Source organism: Marmota flaviventris, chromosome 5 (genome assembly GCF_047511675.1).
Source record: "Marmota flaviventris isolate mMarFla1 chromosome 5, mMarFla1.hap1, whole genome shotgun sequence".
In the NCBI taxonomy this organism is placed as follows: domain Eukaryota; kingdom Metazoa; phylum Chordata; class Mammalia; order Rodentia; family Sciuridae; genus Marmota; species Marmota flaviventris.
In genome coordinates, this window is record NC_092502.1 from 85,364,743 (window position 1) to 85,390,923 (window position 26,181).

A 26,181-nucleotide genomic window follows, 5' to 3' on the forward strand; every position below is an offset into this window, starting at 1 on the left:
TTCTGATCTTTAGGTTTCCTCACATAATAGCCTTATGCTGGGAATCACATCATATTATTTAGGACATCTAAATTATACCAAATATAACTTTTGCCAGAAATTTTCAAAGCCTGTCAAAGTTCTTATTAAAAATAATTTTAAGAGACATACAGATATTTCTATATTGTGCTTAAGTAAGGATTTTTAGAATCACACAAACATATTACTTAGTATGAAGCAAAACTAAGCTTCATGGTTGTTAAAACTATGTTGCTGGGTTGTCTCTAATATTCTTTGCAAAGAATTAAGATGTATATAAATATTACCATATTAACAAAAGAAAAATAGTTCATAAAAACTAGGTAACAGGATTAGGAAGAGGGGTCAGTTTTATTTGTGAATTCAGATAGAGTAAAGTAATTATTTTATAATACATGTTATTAGGTAATTCTGAGTCATAAATCTAACATTATTTAAGCCTAAGTTTCTTCATATCTCTTCTGAATCCACTATAAATTTCATAGCTAGTTCCTCTTTCATGGATGCATATCAAGGGGGGTGGGGGTGGGAGGGTAAGTGCTCAAGACAAAATTAAACAAACTCCACCATAAAGTGGGTAAGTAGTCTTAGATATGTCATATAAGCTTAGTCATTAATTTTCTTTCCTATAAAATGAGGGGGTTAAACCAGGCATGGTGGTGCATGCTGTGGTCCCAATGACTGGGGATCCTGAGGCAGGAGGATTGTAAATTTGAGACCAGCTTCTGCAAATTGCCGAGACCCTATTTCAAAAGAAAAATAAAAAGGCTGGAGATGTAGCTCAGTGGTAAAGTGCTCCTGGCTTCAATCCTCAGTGCCTAAATAAATAAAAAATAAATCACAAAGGGGGGTGGCGTGGTTAGACAGGTACTAATGCCCCTCCAAGTTCTAAGAGGTATATTAGAGATATAAATGACTCATCAGCACTGAGTATAGGAAACAGGATAGGTTAACTGAAGAAAGTTTTTTTTTTTTTTAAGCAGAATTATAGGATTTCTCTGAAATATATGTAAGCCATAGAATTTGTAAAAGTAGTCTGTGACTGCCCTCTCCTGTTAATTATATTTGAAGATATGAAATAGACAAAATGCTAAGGTTTTTATTTTAAACTAATTTATAAGATTACCCCCTTAAACATATATTAATTTACTCAGAAAGGAAGAATATTAAAATACTACTTTTATGTAAGTTTGATCAAACATTACACATTTTACAGTTAATGAGAAAGCCCATGGCTCTCGATGCATTAAGAAATTGACCCACAGAAATAATATACAATATATTGGGCATAATGAATGCATGTCATTAAATGTAAGTAAAATACTAACAAAGCTTAGAAACATTTAAAAATACCATAGAGATTTAGAAGCCAAGTTGATCTCATCATGATTTTGCCTCTGAAAATTAGCAAGAAAAATTCTATCATATAACATACTTGTCAAAATCTTAAAATGTAGCTGGGCCCAGTGGTCTGCACCTGTAATCCCAGCAATTCAGGAGGCTAAAACAAAAAGCTGGCCTCAGCAATTTAGTAAAGCCCTAAGCAAATTAGTGAGAGACTTTGTGCCAAAAAAAAACGGGCTGAGATATATCTCAGTGGTGAAGCACCCCTGGATTCAATCCCAAGTACCAAAAAAGAAAAATAATGTATGCCAAATACCTTTTCTTTTTGATTATTGGGGATTGAACTCAGGGGCACTCAACCACTGAGCCACCACATCCCCAGCCCTATTTTGTGTTTTATTTAGATACAGGGTCTCATTCAGTTGCTTAGTGCCTTGCTGGCTTTAAACTCACAATCTTCCTGCCTCAGCCTCCTGAGCCACTGGGATTACAATGTGCCCCACCAAGCTGGGCACAAATTACCCTTTCTTTCTTTTTTCTTTGGTGTGTGTGTGGGGGGCGGGGGACGGTATACTGGGGAACGAGCCCAGTGCCTAATGCATGCTAGGCAAGCTATCCTCCCAGTCATATTTATTTTATTTTGAGACAGGGTCTCACTAAATTTCCCAGGCTGGCCTTAAACTGCAATCCTCCTGCCTCCCTTAGTAGCTTGGATTATAGGTGTATGCTTCCATGTCTTCTGTTTACCAGGCATCTTTAGCATTTCCTAACAATAAGTGGACTAACAGATATTTGATTTATATTATCTTTGTTTATATTTTATTTTGATGGTCAGTTTCTATTATCACTGTTGTTTTATTCTGAGCATCAGAAATTAGAATTTTAAAATTTCAACATAAATTCCCTTACTTCTGCAACCAAAAATTCAACTAGTGGAGTGATTCATTCATTTATTTGGCAACTTTCAAAAATTGAAATATAACTCACATACCATGAAATTCATTCTTTTAAAGTATATAATTCAGTGGATTTCAGCATCATCACAAGAAACAACTACTAGTCAGCAGATGTATCAGATTTCTGATCAATTTTGTATTTCTGTACTAGAAATCAAGAGTTTTCAAATAACATGAATATTTCTTATTTATGCCAGATAAACAAGGCAATAATGGCATAATTCTTGGTTTCTGACTAGAGAATAATGTAGCCAATTTGAAAATGGAATATGCTTTCAGGGTCAAAGACAATGTAAAATGCTGAGTCAATAATTGTATCATTTTTTGTCACATCCTGGCTTGCTTATAAACGGTAGATTAAATCACTGGCATGGTTGGACAGATACAGAATGCTTTATCACCATGTAGAACCTGAGATCACAGAATTTTAGAGCTAGAAGATACCAGAGGGATCATCTAAATCTTTCATCTCCACTTTATAGATCAGGAAACCAAAAGCCAGAGAGAGTTAGTCAACAGCTCAAAGTCATAAATTTGGAGCAAAGCTTTGTATTCTGATCTAGTGCCTGCTCCTTATGCCATTCCCAAATTTTCTTCCTCCGGGTCCAGTATTCTTGGAGAAGCCTACAGAGTTTCTACAATGATGTTTGGGTGGCTGAATGGAAGAACCTCTGCATCTCAAACTTCTTGCTATGTCCTATGAAGGCAGAGAAAAAAAAAAGTATGAGGGCTCTGTACTTACATGGTGAAAGGCTGGCAGAGAGCAAACCCACTTCTTTGTGCCCTTTTATAAGTACCCTGATTCCACCCATGAAGATTCAGCCCTCCTAACTTAATCACCTCCTAAAGGATTCAGCTCTTATTACTATCAGCTTGGCACTTTTATTTCAACGTGTGAGTTTTGGGGGGACACATTCACACCACAGCAGCATGAAAAAACATTGACTATATTCTGTAAATGAATGATTGTGACTGTGTACCAACAATATCTATTCTCTTTAGGTCTTGCACTGTTAACTTTCCTGATTGGTTTGTCTTTCCCTCTTAAAATGTCCTATCAAGACACACAGAACTTTTATAACCAAAGTTAAAACTACCCAGGGAGTTATGCATTCATGTTACTTGCCTCCTCCTCTGAAGGACCATCTAAATAAAAAGTTTTTCCTAAACAAAAGGGAACTTGGTGTGTCACTCAGATGGCTGATTGATGGAATCCCTATCACTCTTGGGATGTTCTCTTAGATTGTCATTACCTATATATTCTGCTTATTAACCTCACTTCACCTTAAGAATGAGTAGTGAGGGAGCCAGATACAGAAAAGTGAGAGGAAGAAAAGTTGTACTGTCTTGATACACCCCTGGTTCTAACACTTACTATTTCCTGAGGGAACTGGTCTTCAAGGAGTCCCAAAAGCAAGTTTTTAAAGATCAGATTCCCCAATTAAGTGCTACCAGAACACAATTGGGGTAAAGAGTGGGATGCAGATTGACATAGATCAAAGCTCCTAGGGTCATTTTGACAAATTTACTTCTGCAGGGACTTTGACTTTCTCAGGTTACTTACTATATCTGTCTGCTAAGGCTGCTGTAACAAAATACCATAGACTGTATGGCTTAGTAAGCAGAAATTTTGTTTCTCACAGTTTGGGAGGCTTGTAGTCTAAGATTCAAGGTGTCATTAAGGTTGGTTTCTTCTTAGGCCTCTGTCCTTGGCTTATCAATTGCTGTTTTCTCTTTGTGATGTCATGTGGTCTTCTGTCTGTATTTGTGTCTAAATTTCCTCTTCTTAAGAAGACTCCCGGTCATGCTGTGTTAGGGCCCACCCTAAAGATTTTATTTAAACCTAATTACCTCCTGAGAGGCCCTTATTCCACATACATTCTCACTGAGATACTAGATGTTAGGACTTCAACATATATAATTGGGGAGGGTACATAATTCAATCTCTAATTCTTACCATGCAGGGAAAAACACTACTAGTAACTGCTTAACAACCAGCTTCCCAAAGAGGAAAAGACCCAGATTGTACTATTTGCTCATTTCAGTAGGAAAAAAAAAAAAAAAAAAACTTCTACAATGAAAAATTTCAAGCTAGTAACATGCTTCCCCTGAATGTAGAGTTGGGAAGAGATAAATAGCAGTGGATCATTAAATAGTTCTTCTACCATGGAGATACAATAGATATAAATAACCTTAACAAGAAAGTGTAAATAATCTCAAAAGCATATATCAGGACTCAGCTGACTTTCATCTAAAAGACCAGGGAGTAAATATTTTCAAATTTAATCAACTCTGTATTGTAGTTTAAAAAAATAAAAATAAAAAGAGCCATAGACAGTATGTAAATGAATGGTTGTGACTGTGTACCAACAAAATCTCAGTTGATAGCTGGCCTTTGCCTAGTGACCAGCATTTGGGAAGATCTAGTGTTCTAACTGCTTCCTCATCAGCTTTCAACTCACCTGCCTTGTTTCAGCCTAACATTTAAAACACAAGGCTTTGTGCATGTTAGGCAAGCAGTCTACCACCAAACTACACCTCCAATCCCCCCCTGCCCACCACAGTCTAGTTCTTTTATTACTAGTTGCAGGTAACCTGTGAGCCTTCTCAGGCTAGATCAGTGGAGCAGCCATGAAGGTATACACTTTTATATCCCCTTTTGATAAAATTTGCCATTCAGCTGCACTGAATACCATTAAGCTAACTACCTCAACATGCATCATTTTCAAGATCTATTCTAGCATTCCTGTTGGGGCCATCTCTTCCTTGCCAGCCCTCAGCCAATGACTGAGCATGGCAGTGGTGGTAGGGCATAGTCATTTCTGTCTAATGTAGGATTACCCTAAGAGGCAAACGTTCTTCCCAGTTCCACATTGGGTTGGCTAAAATTTTTTCAGATCTGCAGTAGAATCTGATATTTTCCTTCCTAATTTATTTTTCCATTACTGGAAATTGAGCCCAGGCATGCTTTATTACTGAGCTACATCTCCAACATTAAACTTGTAATTCTTCTGCCTCAGCCTCCCAAGTACCTTCAATTACGGGTGTGGCCATGGTACCCATCTTTTCCCTTCCTAATTAGTAGTTTTTTCCCTTTTACCGGTTTTTCAATGGACTTCTTATACTCCTAACTTAATGTCATCTTCTACTACTGGAACATCCAAAGTGATAGCTGGTATAAGAAGTGGTCTGAGAATGCAGACAGTAAGATGGCGCTATGATTTGAATGCTTGTATCTCTGCTAAAATCATATGTTGAAATACTAACCTCCAGTGGGGCATGGTGGTACATGCTGGTAATTCCATTATCCCTGAAGTTTGAGGCTGGAGGATCGCAAGTTCAAAGCCAGCTTCAGCAATTTAGCAAAGCCCCCAAACAACTTAGTGAGCCCCTATGTCAAAATAAAAAAATAAATTTTAAAGGGGCTGGGGATGTGGCTCAAGTGGTATTGCGCTCGCCTGGGATGCACGGGGCGCTGGGTTCGATCCTCAGCATCACATAAAAATAAAATAAAGATGTTGTATCCACCGAAAACTGAAAAAATATAAAATAAATAAATAAATTTTAAAGGATTAGGGCTATAACTCAGCAATAAAACATCCCTGGGTTCAATTCCTGCTACCAGAGAAATAGAGAGAGAGAGAGAGGGGAGGGAACATATAGGCTAACTCCCTGTTTTTTTGCCCTATGTTGCCTCAAGATTCTTCCTACAAGACAAGAAGGCCATAACTAGATGTGGGCCCTTGAATCTCCAGAACTATGAGCTAACTATGAGCTTTTTTCTTTACAAACTAGCCTGCTTAAGTATTTTATTATAGTAACGAAAAACAAACGAATACTGGGATTCATTATGAATAATAAGGCACTCCTAACACTCATAAAATTCCAAGGGTATTACCTCTGTGAAAGGAACAAGAGACAAGACTAAAATAATTTCATATTATAACACAAATACAAATGAACTAAGTTAGAGGGGATTTGGGGGTTAGATCAGAATTGTCCCATTGTCAATGAGGACCTCATCACACTTGATATTCCCTGGCAGAATGTGGCCAACTCAGTTATTAGAATTTTTACAGAAGTGACATGGGAGAATATTCTGAGGCAGAATGCCCTGGCTGAAGCAAAAATTCAAGGCAGTTCCATGTATATATGTGTGTATGTACAATATGGCCACACACAGAATAATGACTTTTCTGTAAGTGACAAACTGCATACACTATAGTGGTCCCATAGACTATAATGAAGCTGAAAAATTCTTATCTTCTAGTAACCATTGCAAAGTATTAGCACAATGTATTGCTCACATGTTTGTTGGATGCTGCTTTTGAAAAAAAAAAAAAAAAACCTATTGCATTGCCAGTCATAAAAGTATACAGCATTTCCAATTATATAAAGTACATAATTTTTTATTTTTGTTTTTTGGTACCAGGGATTGAACCCAGAGGTCCTTAACCACCGAGCCAATCATTTATTTATTTATTTATTTATTTATTTATTTATTTATTTATTTATATTTTGACACTGGATCTCACTAAATTGCTTAGGGCATTGCTAAATTGCTGAGGCTGGCCTTGAACTTGTGATCCTTCTATCTCAGCCTCAAGAGTTCCTGGGATTATAGGTGTGTGTCACCATGCCAGGTTTATATATATATAATTTATCATCAAGTATATAATTTATCATCCAAACTCAGAGACATATGACAGTGAAAGGGGATGCTATGAGACAGGATAATGAAAAAACAGGCAAACTGAAGTAGTCTTGTGCAAACTAGCTGAGTTTCCCTACTCATTATGAGCCCAGTAAATTCCTCATCTCTGTGATCTCAGTGCCTAACACTCAGTGAGTACTTCAACAGTCTAAGTTGAAATTGATTATATTCTGTATACTCTTCTATTGCTTTTTAATTTTTGCCTTCAATCTTGATCACTACTGAAACATAATAGAACATTTGTATGAATTATAAAGGATGCCTCTTATCTCTGGCAGCAAATTCAAAACTACATGTTGACTGGATGCAGGCTGTATTTCAGGCATTACTTTCCTCTCAAATGGACATTTTATTTTTGTGAGGTGAAAAGATTATTCATTATGTCTCCAACTTTTTTTTTCTTCTTCGTTACTGGGAAATGAATACAGAAGTGCTTTGCCACTGAGTCACATCCCCTGTCCTTTTTATTTTGAGACAGGGTCTCCTTAAGTTGCTTGGGGCCTTACTGAATTTCTGAGGCTGGTTTTGAGGCTTTGAAATTGTGATACTCCTGCCTCAACCTCCGGAGTGGTTGGGGTCACGGGTGTGTGATACTTTGACCAGCTGCAACTGTTTTTCCTGTATAAAATATTATGTGACATACTGCCATGACCTGCAGCGACCATTAATTCAGAAACTGGCAAGAGGTGATAGGGGATTAAGAAAAGCACACAAACATTAAGAGAGAAAGTTGAATCAGGTGGGAATCCGATCTCTGGTTGAGAATGTGACCCAGAACTGGCTCCGCATGTTTATTGTATAGGTTTTATCATCAAAAGGTTATTTGTCAAAAAGTTTTTGCAAAGCAGATAGGCTTAAAGGTCACAGCATTGACAAGTATTATGGTTATCTTGCTAAGCTCAGAATCCCCTATTCTTGGGAGCTAGTGTCTGAGTTTCAAGGTTAAGACTTATAACTCTGAGTCTTTGCACAGTTTCCAGGGCAGGGTGTCACTATAGCAACTGGGCAATCTTTCTTTCTTTTTTATTAAAGTAATAAAGTTTAATATATTTTGATTTTTTTCAAATTATACTTTTGAATAAAGTGCCAGATATGCTTTCTACTTCTGCTAATTAGTTAGCACTGACATATTGACTTCAAATAGTTAGAATCTACCAGGTCATCATCAGTCCACTCTTCTTCCTCATGTTTGGGTTTCTTTGATACCTAATTATCATCGTCATAGCCTTTCCTCTTCTTTGTAATTACATTAAGTGCAAACTCTGCAGAATGACATCGCTCTAATTTCTGTTTTAGAATGACAACTTCTTCAGATCTGGGTGAATGATACTTTTTCACTAAGTTTCTCATGATTTTCATTATATAGTAACTGTGACAAGCAAGTTCTATTCTCTCAGCATTAGACTCTCTGATAAATACCTTTTCATAGCAATCCCTTAGCAATTATCTAGTGGAAGCACTAGATAATATGACAGTCAAGGCAATTTGAGAAGGTATGTATAAAAGATAAACATCAGTCAGTGCAATTTTACTAAGAAAGTCATCAGCTGTTTTCCTCAAAATCTTTGGATTCTCCAACATGGGATAGTGGGTCTTTATATCAATGAGGAAGCACTCAAACTGTCTATAATGATTGTGGACAATAAGATGAAAATTAAGCTGTTTTATAAGGAGTAGCTCCTATTCCAAAATCTGTTCCAGTGCCTTCTCCTGTCCAAGAGGATTCTCTAGAAGGTTTCCAACAAACTGAGGACTAGACACATTGAATTCATCTACTTTACAAGCCCAAAATGAACAAGTAAGCAATATTATCCATGGGTGATATTCCATTACAGAGTTATTGATAAAACTTGAATGCTTGAAATACATGCAAGTTGTACCCACAGCAGACCATGGCATTGCTGGCTTAAACACTGAACAGAATTCTAGTAATCTTTTTAATAGTATTTGCAGAGCGTCCTTTCTCCATGAGGCTCAAGAAAGACTGGATCATTTGGAAAAACTTCCCCTTTGCCACCACTTTGCATTTGAATTTGTGATCAGTGTTGGCCTGCAGATGGGCCAGCTGCTCCTCAGTGGCAAAAGTCCAATGTCTCTCTTGGCTGCTGTTGTGGTATATCGGAGCATCCAGGTCCAGGCCCAGAAAGCTTGGACAAAAAAAAAAAAAAAGCCAGGCATGGTGACACACACCTGTAAACCCAGCAGGAGGCTGAGGCAGGTGAATCACAGTTCAAAGCCAGCCTTAGCAATTTATCAGGTGCTAAGCAACTCAGTGAGACCCTATCTCCAAATAAAATACAAAATAGGGCTGAGGATGTGGCTCAATGATGGAATGCCCCTGAGTTTAATCCCTGGTGCCCCCCAAAAGATTACAGCAGATGTTACTCCACCAGGATACAGAAGCAACTGGGCAATCTTAACCTATACTTTTGCACAGGGTTTCCCAGCACAAGCTACGCACCATAACCATGAGGCAATCAAAAACCTTGATCCATGTCACTGCACCCTACAGCATACTTTGTGGTGGGACTGCAAATTGGTGCAATTGCTCTGGAAAGAAGTATGGAGTATCCTCAGAAAACTTGGAAAGGAACCACCATTTGACCCAGTTGTCCCACTCTTTGGTATACACCCAAAGGACTTAAAATTAGCATACTACAGTGATGTGGCCACACCAATGTTTACAGAAGCTCAATTCACAAGAGCTAAGCTATGGAACCAGCCTAGGTGCCCTTCAACAGATGAATGGATAAAGAATATGTGATATATACACATACATACAATGGAATATTACTCAGCCATGAAGAGAAATGAAATTATGGCATTTGCTGGTAAATAGATGGAAGTGCAGTCTATCATGCTAAGTGAAATAAGCCAATCCCCCAAAACAAAGGGCAGGGGTAGGGATAATAGAGGTACTTTAGATTAGAGAATGGAGAATGAAGGGAAGGGTGTGGGGATGGGAATAAGAAAGACAGTAGAATGAATTGGACATTAATTTCCTAGGTTCATATATGACTACATGATCAGTGTAGCTCCACATCTTTTACAATCACAATAATGGGGAGTTATACTCCATGTATGTATAATATGTCAAAATACATTCTGCTGTCATGTATAACTAAAAAGAACAAATAAAAAATGGTTGTGGAAACACTTCACTAAAATATCAGATACAATTGGAAATCTGAATGAGAAAAGATGCAAAGTGTATTAGAAGTAAGAGGAGTTAAGGATAAAATATCTGGAATTTTATGCAGAATGATTGTAAGAGTGCTCTGAAAATTTGTTGGTGAATAATACATTTGCTTACACATAGAAACAGTGAAGTATTTCACAAGTAGAACATGGGGTTATAAATTTACTTGGGGAAGGGGCTGTGGGCGTGGCTCAGTGGTAGAGTGTTTGCCTACCGTGTGTGAGGCACTGGGTTCGTTCCTCAGTACCACATAAAGATAAATCAATCTATCAATCAATCAAAGTTATTGTGGGCTGGGATGTGGCTCAAGTGGTAGCGCGCTCGCCTGGCATGTGTGCGGCCCAGGTTTGATCCTCAACACCACATACAAACAAAGATGTTGTGTCCGCCAAAAACTAAAAAATAAATATTAAAATTTTTTTTCTCTCTCTCTAAAAAAATTATTAAAAAAATAAATAAAAGATATTGTTTCCATCTACATCTAAAAATTTTTTTAAAAAAATATTATTTGGGGAAAATATTATCAATTTAAGAAAAGAAAAAACCCACATTCTTACCATTTAGGAATGGGCTACAATAATCATATCATGTATAAATATGTCCATTTTGATTTAAGAAATCTATTTTCACAAGCATTCAGTTTTTTGATTGGTTGCTACTTTTTCAGTGTTTTTGTAGCATAGGATACACCTAAATATTGAAGAAAAATATTTTAAAAATAAAAAACTAGCCATTAGGCACTTAAAAACAAGACAACTTCAAAATTCTTATTAAGACTGCTTTTCCTTTTGTGGACTTTATGTTCCCTACTTCTCTAGGATCACTTTCTACCTCTCAAACACCAAATACAGTATATTTATAAATGTCCTCCATTTTTAGTAATTTAAAACACAATTTTAAAAAGGAACTCAATTAAAATCCTAAATTTCATCAGATTTAAAAATAATTAAAATTTCCAGTTAAAAATACAGCCTATGTCTCATCTCTCTTCTTTCCATCTCTAGTTCTTAGAAACACATGGTTATCAGCTATTTAAAGTTGTTTCTTTTGCTAGAAAGTTCCATATTTCTTAGTGCCATATATTGACAACTATTTCTTCATTTACATGTTTTGGATCTTATTGCTTGACTTTTCGTTAAGAGATGGTAGGATTTTTATTAGGCTGTCTCACCTTCAAGTAATCCAAATCCCACCTGGCTTAAGAAATAAGAACTGCACAATTAAAAGCAGTTTATGAGAAGCTTATAGACAGCTTTATCCAGCAGCTCTGGTTGCATTTCTCTATGGTTCCCTCACTTCTCTTTTCCTCTGTGTCATTTCTTCATGCTTAGATTGCTTATCTTGTGGGGGCAAAAGAAGTGTGACTGTTCTTGGTTTCACAATGTCACACTCAATGCCAGAGAGGGAAAAAGGATCCACTGTCTGATCTTTCACATTCAAATAAATTTCTTTTTTCTGAATTCCTAAACAAGCCTCTCATTTGTTGTTGTTGTTGTTTTGTTGTACTCCAAACTGGGTCATATGCCCATTCCTTAACCTCTGCTATGGCATAGGAAATGTCATAAATTTATTAGACTGATGGGGAGATTGGGATTACCTGATTAATTTAGGTTAATCAGCTGATCTCTAAAGAGGAACTATATGATCACTATGGTATGGGAGAAGGGATGATACAGGATCAATAATGCCCCCTTCTACAGTAGGCATGTTGTACTCATGCTATTTCCACTCTTACCACTCTGATAGTTATGTCTATATGAGATTCATAAGGCACAGTGACTTTATGTTCTGTCTGTAAATTTTGTGCTTCACTTGTAATATTAATTGCTTCTTTTAAAAAATGCTGAAAGATTTATTTTTAACATATCTTTAACTTTTTTTTTGGGGGGGGGGGGTACTGGGGATTAAACTCAGGGACACTCTATCACTGAGCTACATCCCCAACCCTTTTTATTTTTTTATTTTGAGACAGGATCTTGCTAAGTTGCTTAGGGCCTCAATTAGTTGTGGAGGCTTGGCCTCAAACTTGAAATCCTCCTGCCTCAGTCTTCTGAGTTGCTGGGATTATAGGCATGCTCCATCATGCCCAGACATATCTTTAGCTTTTTCAGATGTGTTATCATATCAGGTTATCAGGGAGCTTACCTACAAGTAAGGGAAAAGACAACAAACAAGTAAACAACAAAGTGAGGTAATTGTAAATCATCATCATTAATAAGAAGGAAATAAACAGTAACTAGAAAAAGTGAAGGACGAAGGCCATCTAAGGAAGTGATACCTGATCCCAGACCTGAAGGGGTCTTGTCACAAGAGCCCCACATGGGAAGATCTGAGAGAAGCATTCCAGGCACTGAAAGAATCATAGGGAAAGCCTGGGAAAGGAAAAGAATTCAGCAGGATTGAGGACAGAAAGGAAGGAAAGGAAGCCAATTGGCTGGAACATAATGAGCAGGGGAGACCGACAGGCGAGAGGACTTTGGAGAGACAGACTAAAGTGAGATCATGCAGGCCCTTGTTAGATTCAATGGAAAGGAGGTTGAATTTTTCTGAAAGAGTGTTAAGCAGTGAAGCAATATGATCTGTTTTGTATTTGTAAAAAGCCTCTTTAGTTTCTATGACGAGAGTAGTTGGTTAGAGACAGGGCAAACATGGAAGTGTGAAAATCAGGCAGGATACTATTACCATGTTCTTTCTCATAGCAGGTCTACCAGATTGTACACTTTATTCTATAAAGATAGGTTTTTGTTACATTGCTGTTATTTTGTTTTTGTTTTTAGTACTAGGGTATGAAACTAGGGGTATTCTTCCACTGAGCTATATCCCCAGTTCTTCTTTGTCTTTGAGACAGGGTTTTTTGATTTAAGAAATCTAATTACTAATTACTAGCAATTAGAGCACTAATTACTAGCAAATCTTGCTACATTTGATTTGGATTCCCTTTTATAGTCTTCAGGGCCAACCCTGAGAAGGGACACTAAGTTTCTTTCCTTCTGTTTGGTGAAGATTCCTTTGTATTGGACAATGGGAAGTTTCTGAAGAGTTGAGATTGTCTGTGGTCTGGGTCTATTGCAGACTTTGAAGTTTTTAGCATGCAACTGCACTATCCTAGAGGATGGCTTGCCAATTTTTTCTTAGGGAGATAACTTTTATATTTAGCTAAAGCTGAAGAACTTGATGGGTGAGGTTTTTCCTTAAGTTGTAAATTTTTCTGGACTTCTATTTCTTAGCAACAGCTATTAGTCTTCCTTTACATTGTTCTCTGTTTTAGCTTCAAAGCAAACAAAAGCATAAATTTGATTGTGGAAGCTTGTCCTTTAGTAATATCTTTGTACACACAGTGTATTCCAGTCCTAGTGGCTATTGATAGATAACATATAAGGAAGGTATCATCATATTTCTGTGATGCATGGAAAGGAATAGGCAATAGAAAATATTTTAGAGAACTGAAGAATTGGAATTCTTTAATATCTTTTGCTCTTTCTTGAGAGTACTGTTCCTGTTGTTAAGATTTCACTTTCTGGCATTTTGTGTAAAAATTTCCATGTTAGAAACAACGTGGCAAAAAGTTATGTTGCAATTCAACATGCCCCTTGAGCGATTTCTTAGTCCGGTCTTAAATTCTCAGGCCCTGGGCTATAGGCAGAAATAGTATCCAATAATTCAAATTGATCAAATTTGGAGCGAATTTCCAAATTTGCTCCATTCTTATTTCATCTGGAAACCTTATTTAAAATTCCCCCCTTTCCAATGTACTTTTCAAAACTCCATATACAGAAATCCATACATACACTTGACATTTTAAATTCTTGGTTATCAAGTTCCCTAATGTTCTACTCAGTGACTGTATTATCTGGGTTTCAAAACATTATTGGAGATAGCCTAAATAAAAGATTCATATCTACATAATGCAAACTAAGTTCTCATTTTATAGTGGGAAGTCAATGTTACCCACTAACTCACCTTGATTTTTGCCAGTTTTAATTTCTCTCTGGTTCGTATTTGTAACCAGACTCAGAGTCAAACTGGGACAGGACTCTCTCAGTTGGAATTGGTTGAAATCCACTCAAGATGGCTTAAGTTAAGCAAAAACATGAAATTTCACAAGGATAAATGATGAGTGAGCAGACCCAAGGAATTAGGATCAGGAATTGGAAAGTCATTAGGAACTTATGCAACTAATAGAACTGGGTCTGATATGTCAGCACGTCTTCATGAAAGCATGGGCTCAGGAGTCAAACCGCCTAGGTTTTATTTAGCATTTTATTTAAGTGTTTGGTGGTGGGGGGGGCATGTACTACAAATTGAACCCAGGACCTTGTACATGCTAAGCAAGTGCTCTATTACTGAGCTACATCCCAAGTTTATTCAGCTTCTGCATCTACTTTACCTGTAAAGTAGGGATAACTATCAATTTTAGAGTTATTAACATTTACAACCCTGAGTGACACAGTAAGCAATGTGAAATTATTCTTGTCCTTCAAAAAAACTCCTGGATTTTCCACATGATGCTTGCTACCAAAAGTTAGGCAGCCCTGGCCTAACTTTACATCTTTTTAGTTCAAATGATAAGTAGCCTGACAAACTTCTTTCAATTCAAAATTTAAATTCTCATGAAAACCTGATTGTTCCAGTTAGGGTTCAGTTGTCTATCTGGCTGAAGTCAGAGGTGGTAGGTCACCTAATACATATCTATATCAATATCTAATTACTAGCTGCTGAGGCCACCCCTGCACATGTGTGGGCATTTCTCAGTGGTGGCAGACCACGAATCAAGGCCAAACAAAGAACAGAGTTTTCTATATTTCTCTTAAATCACTAAACTTTTCTTCTATGGTCACAAAAAGTAGGCAAATAAGTGACTTACTGAATGCATTCATATAACTAATTATGGATGAAGCTGTGATTCAAAACTAAGTCTGACTCTAAATCCAATATGCACTTTTTTTAAACCTTCATTTTATTTGTTTTTATTTTTATGTGGTGCCGGGAATCGAATCCACTGCCTCACACATGCTAGGCAAGTGCTGTACCACCGAGCCACAACCCTGTCCCCCCATATGTATTTTTAACAAAATGCATTCAGTTGTTTGTTTTTTGAGCAATATCAGGTAGCTGACCCTGTATTTAACCAATTATTTGACAAAAGACCTCAAGAGGTTAAAAATTGGCTTTCCTGTTTCATTCTCACCTTTAAGGATCAGGGTGAAACAAATCTACAATAAAGTTTACCAAGTTTAAATGGTCAGCTTGATGATTTTTATGTGTGTGTGTCCACAAGTGTATGTGTATAGTAAAGATTGAACCCACAAGGTCTATACCACTGAGCCACACCCTAGTCATTTTAATTTTGAGAAAGTTTTCCAGATCAGTCTTAAAGTTGAAATCTTCTTGCCTTAGCCTCCTAGTCACTGGAATTATAGGTGTATGCCATTGCACCTGACATTGATGTATTTTTTCATAATAGACACCAATGTACAAACCACCAAGACCAATATAACAGAAAATTTTTATTTCTTCAGAAGGCTCCCTGTGTCCCTAATAAGTTCATACCAACCACAGAGAACTATTATCATGACTTCTATCATCACAAATTATTTTTGCCTATTCTTGAATTTAATACAAATGGAATTGTGCAATGTAAATTTTTATTTCTTTTGCACCAGAGATTGCACCCAGGGGCACTCTCTCTCTCAGCTACATTCCCATCTCTTTTGAGACAGGGTCGTGCTAAGTTGCTGAGGGCCTCACAAAATTGCTGCAGCTGGCCTTGAATTTGCAATCCTTTTCTGCTTCATCCTTCCAAGTCCCTAGGATTACAGGAGTGCACCAGTGCACCTGCCATTTTTGGGGGGTGATGTATTGGGGATTAAACCCAGGGATGTGAATTCTTTTGTGTCTATATCACTCAACACAATGACTGTGAGATACACCCATGTTATTCACATAGCAGCTTCTTCTTAATTGGTGAGTAGTATTCTGTGTGTGTGTGTGTGTGTGTGTGTGTACATAATATATATGTATATATATATACATATAATCCCCATATATATTTTATGTGTATATCAAAGTCTTCGCTTTGTTCCAGTTTGGGGCTATAATGAATCAAACTGCTAAATATTATTATACAAGACTTTTAGTAGACATAAGCATTCATTTCAATGGGTATATACTTACAAGTGAAATTCTTGAATTATAAGGTTGGCATTACATTCAGCTGCAATACAATGGCTACTGCCTATTAATTTCCCAAGTCATTGCAACAAATTTACAGCAATAAGATTTTTAGTTGCACTATAAATTTTTGACAAGGAAAATAACATTGTAACCAGCCTATTATGCTATTTACATTTCTTAGTTCTGCACAATGTATTTTGAAACTTTTTGTTGCCCGTTATAAGCACTGATAACAAGGTTGTGAGGTAGCATAGATTCATATTCATTAGTACACTTATCAAACAAGCTCCCCTCCCATTAAGAGTTCACTAAAAATACAATCTGGCTTTCCATTTTTCACAGGAAAACATCTCAACAGGGACACTACCATCATTTTGGATCAGATGATTCTTTGTTGAGGTCAGGAGGAAGTTGCCTGGTGCATTGGTAGGATCTCCAGCAAATAAGTAATACCAACTTCCTCAAAGTCAAGGAAACTAATGTTTCCAGATTTTGCTAAACATTCCATGTGGGGCAAAGTCCCCCTCCAACTGCCACTAAGTACCACTGCTTTATAAATGTACTGGCCTCTTCACACTGCTAGATAAAATGTTATATGAATCAATGCAGGGTTGATAGGATGATGGCAACTTTTTCAACAATAATGTACATCAGAATCACCTTGGGGAGCTTTTAAAGAATGCATATGCCAAGGCTCCACCTCAAAAAAAAAAAAAAAAAAAAGGAATAGGATCTCTTGAGGTTCAGCTTCAGCATTTTATTGTACATCTTCTCAGGTAATTCTAAATTTTGGCACTTTTAAACACTTTTAAAAAAATATTCCTAGGAAGAGGAATATATGCTTTAAAATAGATTTATACCAATGGAATTTTCAAGCATTAGTAGAGAATGAGGCATATAAATGGTGTACTAGCAGGATCTCAGAAAATCTCAAATTAAGTCAATGAAGTGATTACCCAGAGCCCACAACTATGAACAATGTTATTGTTCAGTTCCTGATTAAAAAAATAGAAAAGTCATTTTTCTAATTGGACTTAACTACTGTTTACTTTTCTGAATGATTAATGTGTACCAATCCTTCCAGCTAATTTTTATACCCAACTCTTTTCTCATATATTAAACCACTCTCAAAATAATATTTCCCATTGTCTTTGAAACATGTTAAGTCTTTCACCAAAGCAGATAAAAATCATCAAATCTCTCAAAAATCAAACAATTAAAAAAATCCTCCTCCCTCCTCCCATTAAAGGGTCTTGAGTGATATCTAGACCAATTCCATTTTTTTATTTTCTTTCCTTTTTAAGAGAAAAGTAACAGAATTTATTAGAATAACAGAAAGAAAGTAGAGCTCCCAAAGGGCTAGGGGTAGGGGTCCCAAGAGAGAGATAGCAGGAGTGGCTATTGTCTAGGGGTATATATAGATCTATAAGGGCACTATTCCCCTACCCAATCCTGGGTAAGGCACAAGCTCTTCATTTATTCTTTGTTCTAGTCAGGCTACTGTGCCTTTTTGGCAGGGGGTCTGGGTATCAGGCAGTTTCACTATCAGTTTTTTTTTTTTAACTCTTTCTGTGCTTACATAGGAGTTGGCCTGACCTTGATGAAGTCAGGCTTGTATCCATAGTTTCTCAGCACCACTACACAGAGGTCTGACCTTGAAGGAGCCCCCAAGTCTCCTGCCTGTCCATTTTAATTCTTTCTCCTGCCTCATTTCCACCTCTGATGAGCTACCTTAACTACTATTAGTGGGTGATGACCACTCTATCTTCTTTAAGCTGGCTGGAGGGTATACAGACGGGAATAGCAGTCAGAATCCCTCTACAGAGGTTTATCTACTGAGCCCGTGTAGAAGTCAGATGGAATTTCCATGGCAGGTTGTATTTTTATGACCATCTGAAACTTCATGGATTCTGTGGGCATCTCATGCATCAGGGCAGCCCAGAGGTCTATGGTAGTAGTTCACAGGTAACTGAATGTTTTTGTAAACAATTAGCACAAAAACAAAATCATTATTATAGCCAGACCTCAAAGACAGTAACTTATTAGAGCTGAAGGTATGATCTGAAATGCCATTGATTTGTGAGTGGAGGTAATTTTAAGGCTTTAGAAACGTTAGTAAAATTTGTTAGACATATCCACAACATTTAGTTTCTATAATGGCAAAGGTGTCTCCTTGAGTTGTGAACTGCCATTTACTCTGTAAAACAGCTTCTTATTACTGTTACCTGTGTCAGTAGGATTCCTTTAGCTGTGTCACTCAGGACTGTCTTGGTAAAATATGTAGGGCTTTTATGTGGCCCATTACATCTTTTAGACCAATTCGAGGGATAAATATCAGGGCTAGAGAATCATATCTGTGAGAAACAAATTGAGCTTACCTATGTAGGATATTAGGAAAATCTGTAGGTCTCAAATTGACTCAGAACAAACTTGTGACTCTGGCAGCATCTTTTGAGGTAGTTATCAGGCACTCCTGTATAAGAACCCTTTCTTTAAAAATTTTTTTTTGTTATAGATAGACACAATACCTTTATTTTGTTTATGTTTTTAATGTGGTGCTGAGGATTGAACCCAGTGCATCACACATGCTAGGCAAGCACACTACATTTTTACACTAGGCAAGCACACAAATTTTTAAGAGAATGTCATCATTCAGCTGCAAATGAACCACATCCTCAGGCCCCAAACCCTTTATTTACAGCCTCCCACTTTTAATTATTTTGGGGGGGACTGACACAAATGTATATCTCAAGTTACATTAAAAGAACAGTTGTCTTTTCTTTAAAATGTCCATGTATGACTATGTTTTGGTTATACTCTCCTACTGGGTGTTTAAGATTAAGTTGGTAAAACATTCACCTTGTACCTATCTACTGTTAATAGTCAGCTGAGATTCCTTAGGGATTACTTTTGGGAACTTATGAGAAGCCTTTTGGCTCCTTTAGTTTTTTCCTACTATATGTGCCATCTACCAGATGGGTCAGGGTCTTGCTGACCACATTTGGCTTCCCTTGGAACCATCAGAGACATTTCACTCTTCAGTAATCCTCTTTGTAAAATGTGCATTCCTTGACTCCTTTCCTGGGAGGCCAGGTGACTTACTGGAGTTGCAGGGTCCTTAGAGAAGTCCTGTCATTCCCTGAATTTTGGCTAATCTTAAAGGGCAAGGGCCAAAATATGGGCCATTTTTTTCTTTAGCCCTTTTACTTTCTTTTGTTTCCAAGTTTTGGTTTTAAACATCCAGTAAAACTTAAAACATCCAGGCAAGTTTTACCGGTCTTAAAGTAAAAGTGCTGGGTTTTTAACTTCAATGTCTATAATTTTATTGTCATTCCTTCCATTTAACTGGGGTCAGTGTTAGTTCTGAAAGTCAGCCTTATGTCCTATCATAGGTGATAGCTTGTTGTCGCAGATTAACTCAGGGTGTTTTCTTAGAAGCAGTACTTTTGGAAAACACTAACAGGTAACAATTTTATAATTATTGCTTCCCAGTCTATATGAACATCAGTTAACATAATACAATATTAAATATTACCTCCATCTGAAACATAAATCAAACAAAACCTAAGAGAGCTCCACATGAATTCCATTCTTTCATCATTTATCACATTCCATTCAAATTGGGCTTCTTTCCTTTTTACTCCAACAAAATAGTTCTTGCTGTCACTTATGACCATCATGTTGTCAAATCCAGTGGCTATTTTTTACTTATTTCACATGACTTCTCAATGTCATTTGACACTGTCTACCACTACTTTGAAGCACTTATTGTCTTGTCAGGAACGCAATACTATCCCCACCCCACACTTTATTTTTGATACCAGGGATTGAACCCAGCTGCAGTTAACCACTGAGCACCATCCCTAGCCCTTTCATTTTTACATTTGTATTTAGAGATGGGGTCTCACCAAGTTGCCTAGGGCCTTGCTAAGTTACTAAGGCTGGCTTTGAACTCATGATCCTCCTGTCTCAGTATCCCTAACCACTGGGATTATAAGCATGTGCTACTCTGCCTAGCTTCATAATATCCTTTTGAATACTGCTTCTTATAAGGCTTTTCTTCTTCTACCTAGCCCAAATGGAATTGAACTTCTTCACTGCACATCCCTAACCTGTATCCAAAATCTAATTCATGTATACTCAAGATTTTAATTTCCCCCTACAAACTTAACAGCTTTTATTTTCAATCTAGATCCCACGTCTCAGATCTGCATTTCTACATAAAAGCCTCACACAAGAAACTTATAAACCAAATGATTGTCCCACCTACCCTTCTCCAAATACATTTTTAAGAGAATGTCATCATTCAGCTGCAAATGTACAACTTTCCATTTCCTCCAACACAAAGTCCAATCCTAACAAGTCTTAGTCTATTTTCCTATCAAATCTACTTCACTCTACCCTCCATTATATTACCCTGGTCCAACAACATGTCATTCTAACCTCTTTTATCTCCTAATTTAGACTATTCTACCTACTGTAATACACCTCTATTTTCTTTTGAGGTTTACAGGTTGAGTAAATTCTGCAATTCGCCAATCCCATCAAGTCATGGCCTGGTTTAAAATCCTTCAGTGGTTTTTCAGTCTTGAAGAATGTACTTCTTTACCTAGCCTTTAGGTCCTGACTGGTCTAGCCTCTCATTTGTTGTTGTTTGCACCAGCACTACCATGCTTCTTCTATTCCCTCATAGATAGGGTAACCATGTAATTTGCTGCTCAAACACTTCTTAAAGACATTTACAGGACATCTCTTATGTGAATAAGGACTGTTCTTTTTTCCCTTTGGTGGTACTGGGGATTGAACCCAGGGGTGCTTTATTGCTTTTTTTCTTTTTGGTTTTTGAGACAGGGTCTCTCACAAAGTTGCCTTGGCTGGCTTCTAACTTGCAATCCTCTTGCCTCACTCTCCTGAGTAGTTTTTATAGTAGATTATAGGCATGTGCCTTGTTACTAGCAATATCACCTATTCTTGGCAAACTGGGAAGTGAATGACATGATTTTTCTGGCCCCAGAATTTATGTCATTTTTTCTTTAACTCAGAATTTCAGTTCTCTTCTTTGTTTAATTCTTCAGTTCTCAGATCATGTCATTTCCTTAGGCAAGACTTTCCTGACTAGTATTTTTTACTATGGATTCACAGCAATACATGTCTCTTCATACTATTTTTCTCAGTTATGATTCTGCAGTGCGATTGCTTCCTATACTAGACTTTAACTCTGAAAATGTCTGTTTTTGTTCTATTATAATCCCCCAACTCCTAGCACAATGTCTGATGTGTAATAAATTCTTAATATTTATGAATGGATGTCAATATAATGCACTGGGGACACAAAGTCTCTCTGCTCAAGGATCTCACTGTAGTATGGAAACAAATGCTGTATTACATATAATGATATGCCACACTGACAGAATGCTCAACTCCATATCCTAAAAAGGAGGTCAGAGAGCTACCTGACAAGTCTTATGGAGTGTCAGTACAATTTTGTTAGGGTACTCTACACTTCTTGACCATTTCCTTAAATGTACAAAAGACTAATCCAAAAGATAGATGGGTTTTTATATCCGCTTATGATGAGAGATATCTTTTCAATGACCCAGAGACATGTGTGTTTAGAGTGTCAAGTGTCACCTAGAAATGATGAGGCAATGATGAGGTCAGACTGTGAAAGGCTAAATATTAAAATTTTATGTACATATGATATTCAGGTGCATCTGTTCAGATATATGTATGTTTATTTATATATAAGCAGGAGAGTGATTTTATAAGGCTTTCAAATTTGAAGAGAACCTAAGGGGGAGTTGAAAGGAAAGATGTAGAGAAAATAAGGGCCTAAACTAAAACACAGTGGGGCAAGGATTAAGAGCAAAGGATAAACAAAACATTTATGAGATAAAATGGACAGTATTTAGACTGCAGTATAAAAAAAGTGAACGGGAGTGATAACAGCTAAAAGTACAGTTTGATATTTAGAGAACAGTCATTTAAACATTCTTTTTCTTATTTTCTGTGTATCCAATTTTGCAAGTAGAAGTAAAAATTTTTGTACTCACCCAGTCTATCAGAATTTTATACAGACTTGCTCTTGGTTTCATCTTGAAGAAACTTCCACTTGAAATTTTATTGTGATTTGAAAATTTATCAGCCAAGAGTGAGAAGGAGGCACATGAACCTGTGGTCCCAACTACTCAGGAAGATAAGGACAAGATGATAACTTGAGTCCAGGAGTTTAAGGCTAATCTCTAATAAAGCAAGATCCCATCTCTTTAAAAATTAAAAACTAAAATAAAATCCTCAAATAAAGTGGCTATACATAGGATGGATGAGCAGCTGTTGGATACCAAAACAATCTGAGTTGTTTTGTTTTTTTTTTTTTTTCCAAAAGCTACCCTAAGACCTAGAAATTCTACATATCAGAAGAGGAGGAATGGGATTGTTGAGCACTCAACAGGGGAAAAAAACATACACACACACAAAAACAACAACAACAAAAAACAACAGAACAAAACAAGCAACTTGCTAGATGACTGACTCCTCCCCCTGCCCAATACTGGAACCCATAATTATTTTCTTATAATTTTCTGATTCACAACATAGAAATTGTACAGTAAATTTTCACTATTGATGGCATAAAATTTCATGAGTTCAATTCAGAGGACTTTGTGACAGGCTAAGATTTTAGGCTCCTCAACTTAAATAGACACCCCTCAAGTTAAAATGGGGTTACATGCCAATAAAACTATCATAAATTAAAAATATCCTAAATCAAAACACATGTGCATTTACTACATCTAACCTATTGAACACCATAGCTTAGTGACACAGAATGCTATTTATCTTTGCAATCACATGTCCTACTGAGAGCTGCAGCTCACTGCTACTGCTAAGAAGTATATGTTAGTTTACACTGGACACAGTGATGCATACCTGTAATCCCAGCTACTAAGAGAAGCATTACAAGTTTGAGGCCAGCCTCAGCAACTTGGTGAGACGTTGTCTCAAAATAAAAACTAAAAGGACTGCAAATGTAGCTCAGTGGTTAAGCACCCCAGGGTTAAATCCCCAGTATTAAAAAAAAAAAAAAAAAAAGTATTTACTGCATATCCTTAATCCTGATTAAAGATTAAAATTCAAAACTTGAAGTAGTTCTACTGCAAGTGTACCACTTTTTCACCATCATAAGCTAAAATATAGTCAACTGAACCATCTTTATTCAGGGACCATTTTAATATCAGATATTTTAATGGCTACTCAGACATACACCTTCCATAAATGGCATGAATATAATTATGGGATTTAAATCCTATCTAGGCATCCAAAAAATCAGCAGAAGAACAAGGGTTACCATTATGTTACATATTTCACAATTTTTGAGAAGTGGTTCTTACTCTAACACCATTTAAGGACATTCATTGGTAATTAGCCCTATTAATAGTATATGAGAATTAAGGATCCACAAAATGCTATCTTAGATTCTGTAATTCTCCCAAGGAACATAAAAATTTCTAAAGGAGAAATTAAATAGTAAAAAGCCAAAATCAGCAGCAACAACAAAAAATGCTCCAAGAGTCGATAATTTTCTGAGATTTTTACTATTTAATAACATGTTGAAATTATCAATGTTTGATCATTATTTTTTAATACTGATAGTTTATTCAAATTGAAACTGAGAATTTAATTTCTAGATAACATATCATCCAAAATGTTTGCAATATCTACTGCCTTTTAAAAAAATAGTATGGCCAAGATTATTGCAGTTTTCCGCTTTGTGTTTCTCCACATTCTAAAATTCTGCAGAGCAATAAAGTATGGTTTTACTCAAAATACAAATCTCCAATGTTTAATATTTTATTATAAATTTGGCAAGATTGTTTCTGCAAGAGGTTGCTAGAGCTCTTATAGGTAAACTAGCTCATCAGAGGCAGAGTAAGCAGTCAAAAAAGGTTTGACATGCTTTCAAAAAACATGTAAAATAGACTATACACTGATTCTTTTTGTAATACAATGACAAAATGTGCTTTAGTTATACATGAGGACTTCGTTATCTGAACCATACTTCTGATTATTCTTTGTCAAGGTTAGTTTGTCTGGAGCTTTGATTTTTGTTATCATTCTAGTAATCAAGAAGAAAAAAAAGGGCAAAATTTGTATCCTTAAGGCTAATTACTAATACAAAGCTTAATGTTAAAAATTAGTACTTAGTTCACAATACTAAAGGGGCTTCAGAAATGCAGATTTGTATGATCTCACTATTCCTCTGAACCCAGCATTAAAGCTATGTGTGTTTGTGTTTGTGTGTGGTTCTGGGGATTGAATCCTGGGCCTTGCACATGCTAAGCAAGCACTCTACCACCAAGCCACACTCCCAGCCCAAAGCTATTTAATATCTAGCAAAAAGGAAAAAAAAAAGGAGGTAGAGCACACAAAAGATGGTAATGTTCTACTTTGTTTCACTATTTAATGACTGAAGACAGGCATGTTTTTTGAATAGGTCATGTATACCTCTCCCCACTTCCCAAAGTGAATAGACCCTTGAATTTTATTTTAAGCTCGTTGGAGATAGACCAAACCATTTAAGCAAGTATCTCCCAAATGAAAGAATTATTATTCGGGGAATTTGTGTTATGGAAATCATATTCATTTGACTTGGAAGGCAGGCCTTTAAATTAAATCAAATGACTTAAGAATGGGATTAGAAAGTTTCAAAAATGGTCGTTAACCTTAAGGAATTCAAGACAAATTTGCACACCTAAAAACGGATAAGTGTAAACTAATTTTGACCATACAAAAATGCTTTCAAAAACAGCGAAATGGGGTATCACCATGCTTGAAAAGATAGTGTTTCCAACACACTGACAAGGTTGTAACTGAGGCTTGCAGATACAGTTATGAACGAAACTGTCAACTAAATTGCAGCATGTTAAACTGAGACAGTTACCAATGTCCCTCGAGTAGCTTTTTTTGTTGCGATTCGGCACCACACCCTCCAACCCGCCCCCTATGGAGGGACCTAAAAGGGAAAGATTGTAAAAGTTCTTTTCTGAACCAGGAATGGGTCACCCGCAAATGAATCAAGCAACGTCACAGGATGTCAACAACCAGAACTCTATTTTCTCTCCTCCTCCGGTGCCCCGCCCGTGCAAGGTATCAACCCCCGAGGGATATTCAGCGGCAGGTCGGTCGCCCAAGCGTAGGAGGCTGCGGGAGGCGACCACAGTTGCCCAACAGTTGGGTTCCCAGGCTGCCTGGTGTGACGCAGCAGCTCCCGCACGGCCTCTGCGGACCAAAGCTCAGACCCGGCCAGGAGCCCGCGGGAGCGCGGGGCGAGGCCTGGGCGACTCTACACTACACGCGACGCGGCCCTCCGGTTTTTCCAGGGCGGTGCTTTCGCGGCTCCCCGAGTCCCACCCCGGTTTCTCCCTGGTTCCTCCTCAGTGTCTCCGCCGCGACGTCCTTGCGCGACCGTAGGAGTGACGGTAGCGCTCACACCCGCACAGAGCGAGCCTGTAGCTCCCACTTCCCGGAACTCACCGCCCGGCCACGGAGGGCGGGCACCGAGCAAGGACCTGCCGGCCACAGCCTTGGTCAGAGTCCGGCGGCTTCCGCGCATCCAGCGTGCGCGTTCCCGCAAGTGCGCGCGCGCAACGCTCTCCGCCCCGCCCCAGCACCAATCGCTTTTTTCTCAACGCCCACAACTCCCCGACGTAGCCCCGCCTACCGCCTGCAGAAAGGGCTCAGCGTGCGCGCGGCCGCCGGTCTCGCGCCCTGTGGGGAAG

The 26,181-nt window shown here is 37.5% G+C and overlaps 1 long non-coding RNA gene and 1 pseudogene across 1 annotated transcript; both read right to left on the reverse strand.

The window, feature by feature from the left end:
* Window positions 1-1,935: 1,935 nt before the first annotated feature.
* LOC139705780 (uncharacterized) lies at window positions 1,936-22,578 on the reverse strand. Its single transcript, XR_011707605.1, has 3 exons — window positions 22,459-22,578; window positions 5,586-5,709; window positions 1,936-3,015 (listed from the first exon to the last, which is right to left on the reverse strand). It is a non-coding gene; the product is annotated as an uncharacterized lncRNA (long non-coding RNA).
* On the reverse strand, window positions 8,124-18,325 carry LOC114086426 (cyclin-H-like; annotated as a pseudogene).
* Window positions 22,579-26,181: the final 3,603 nt, after the last annotated feature.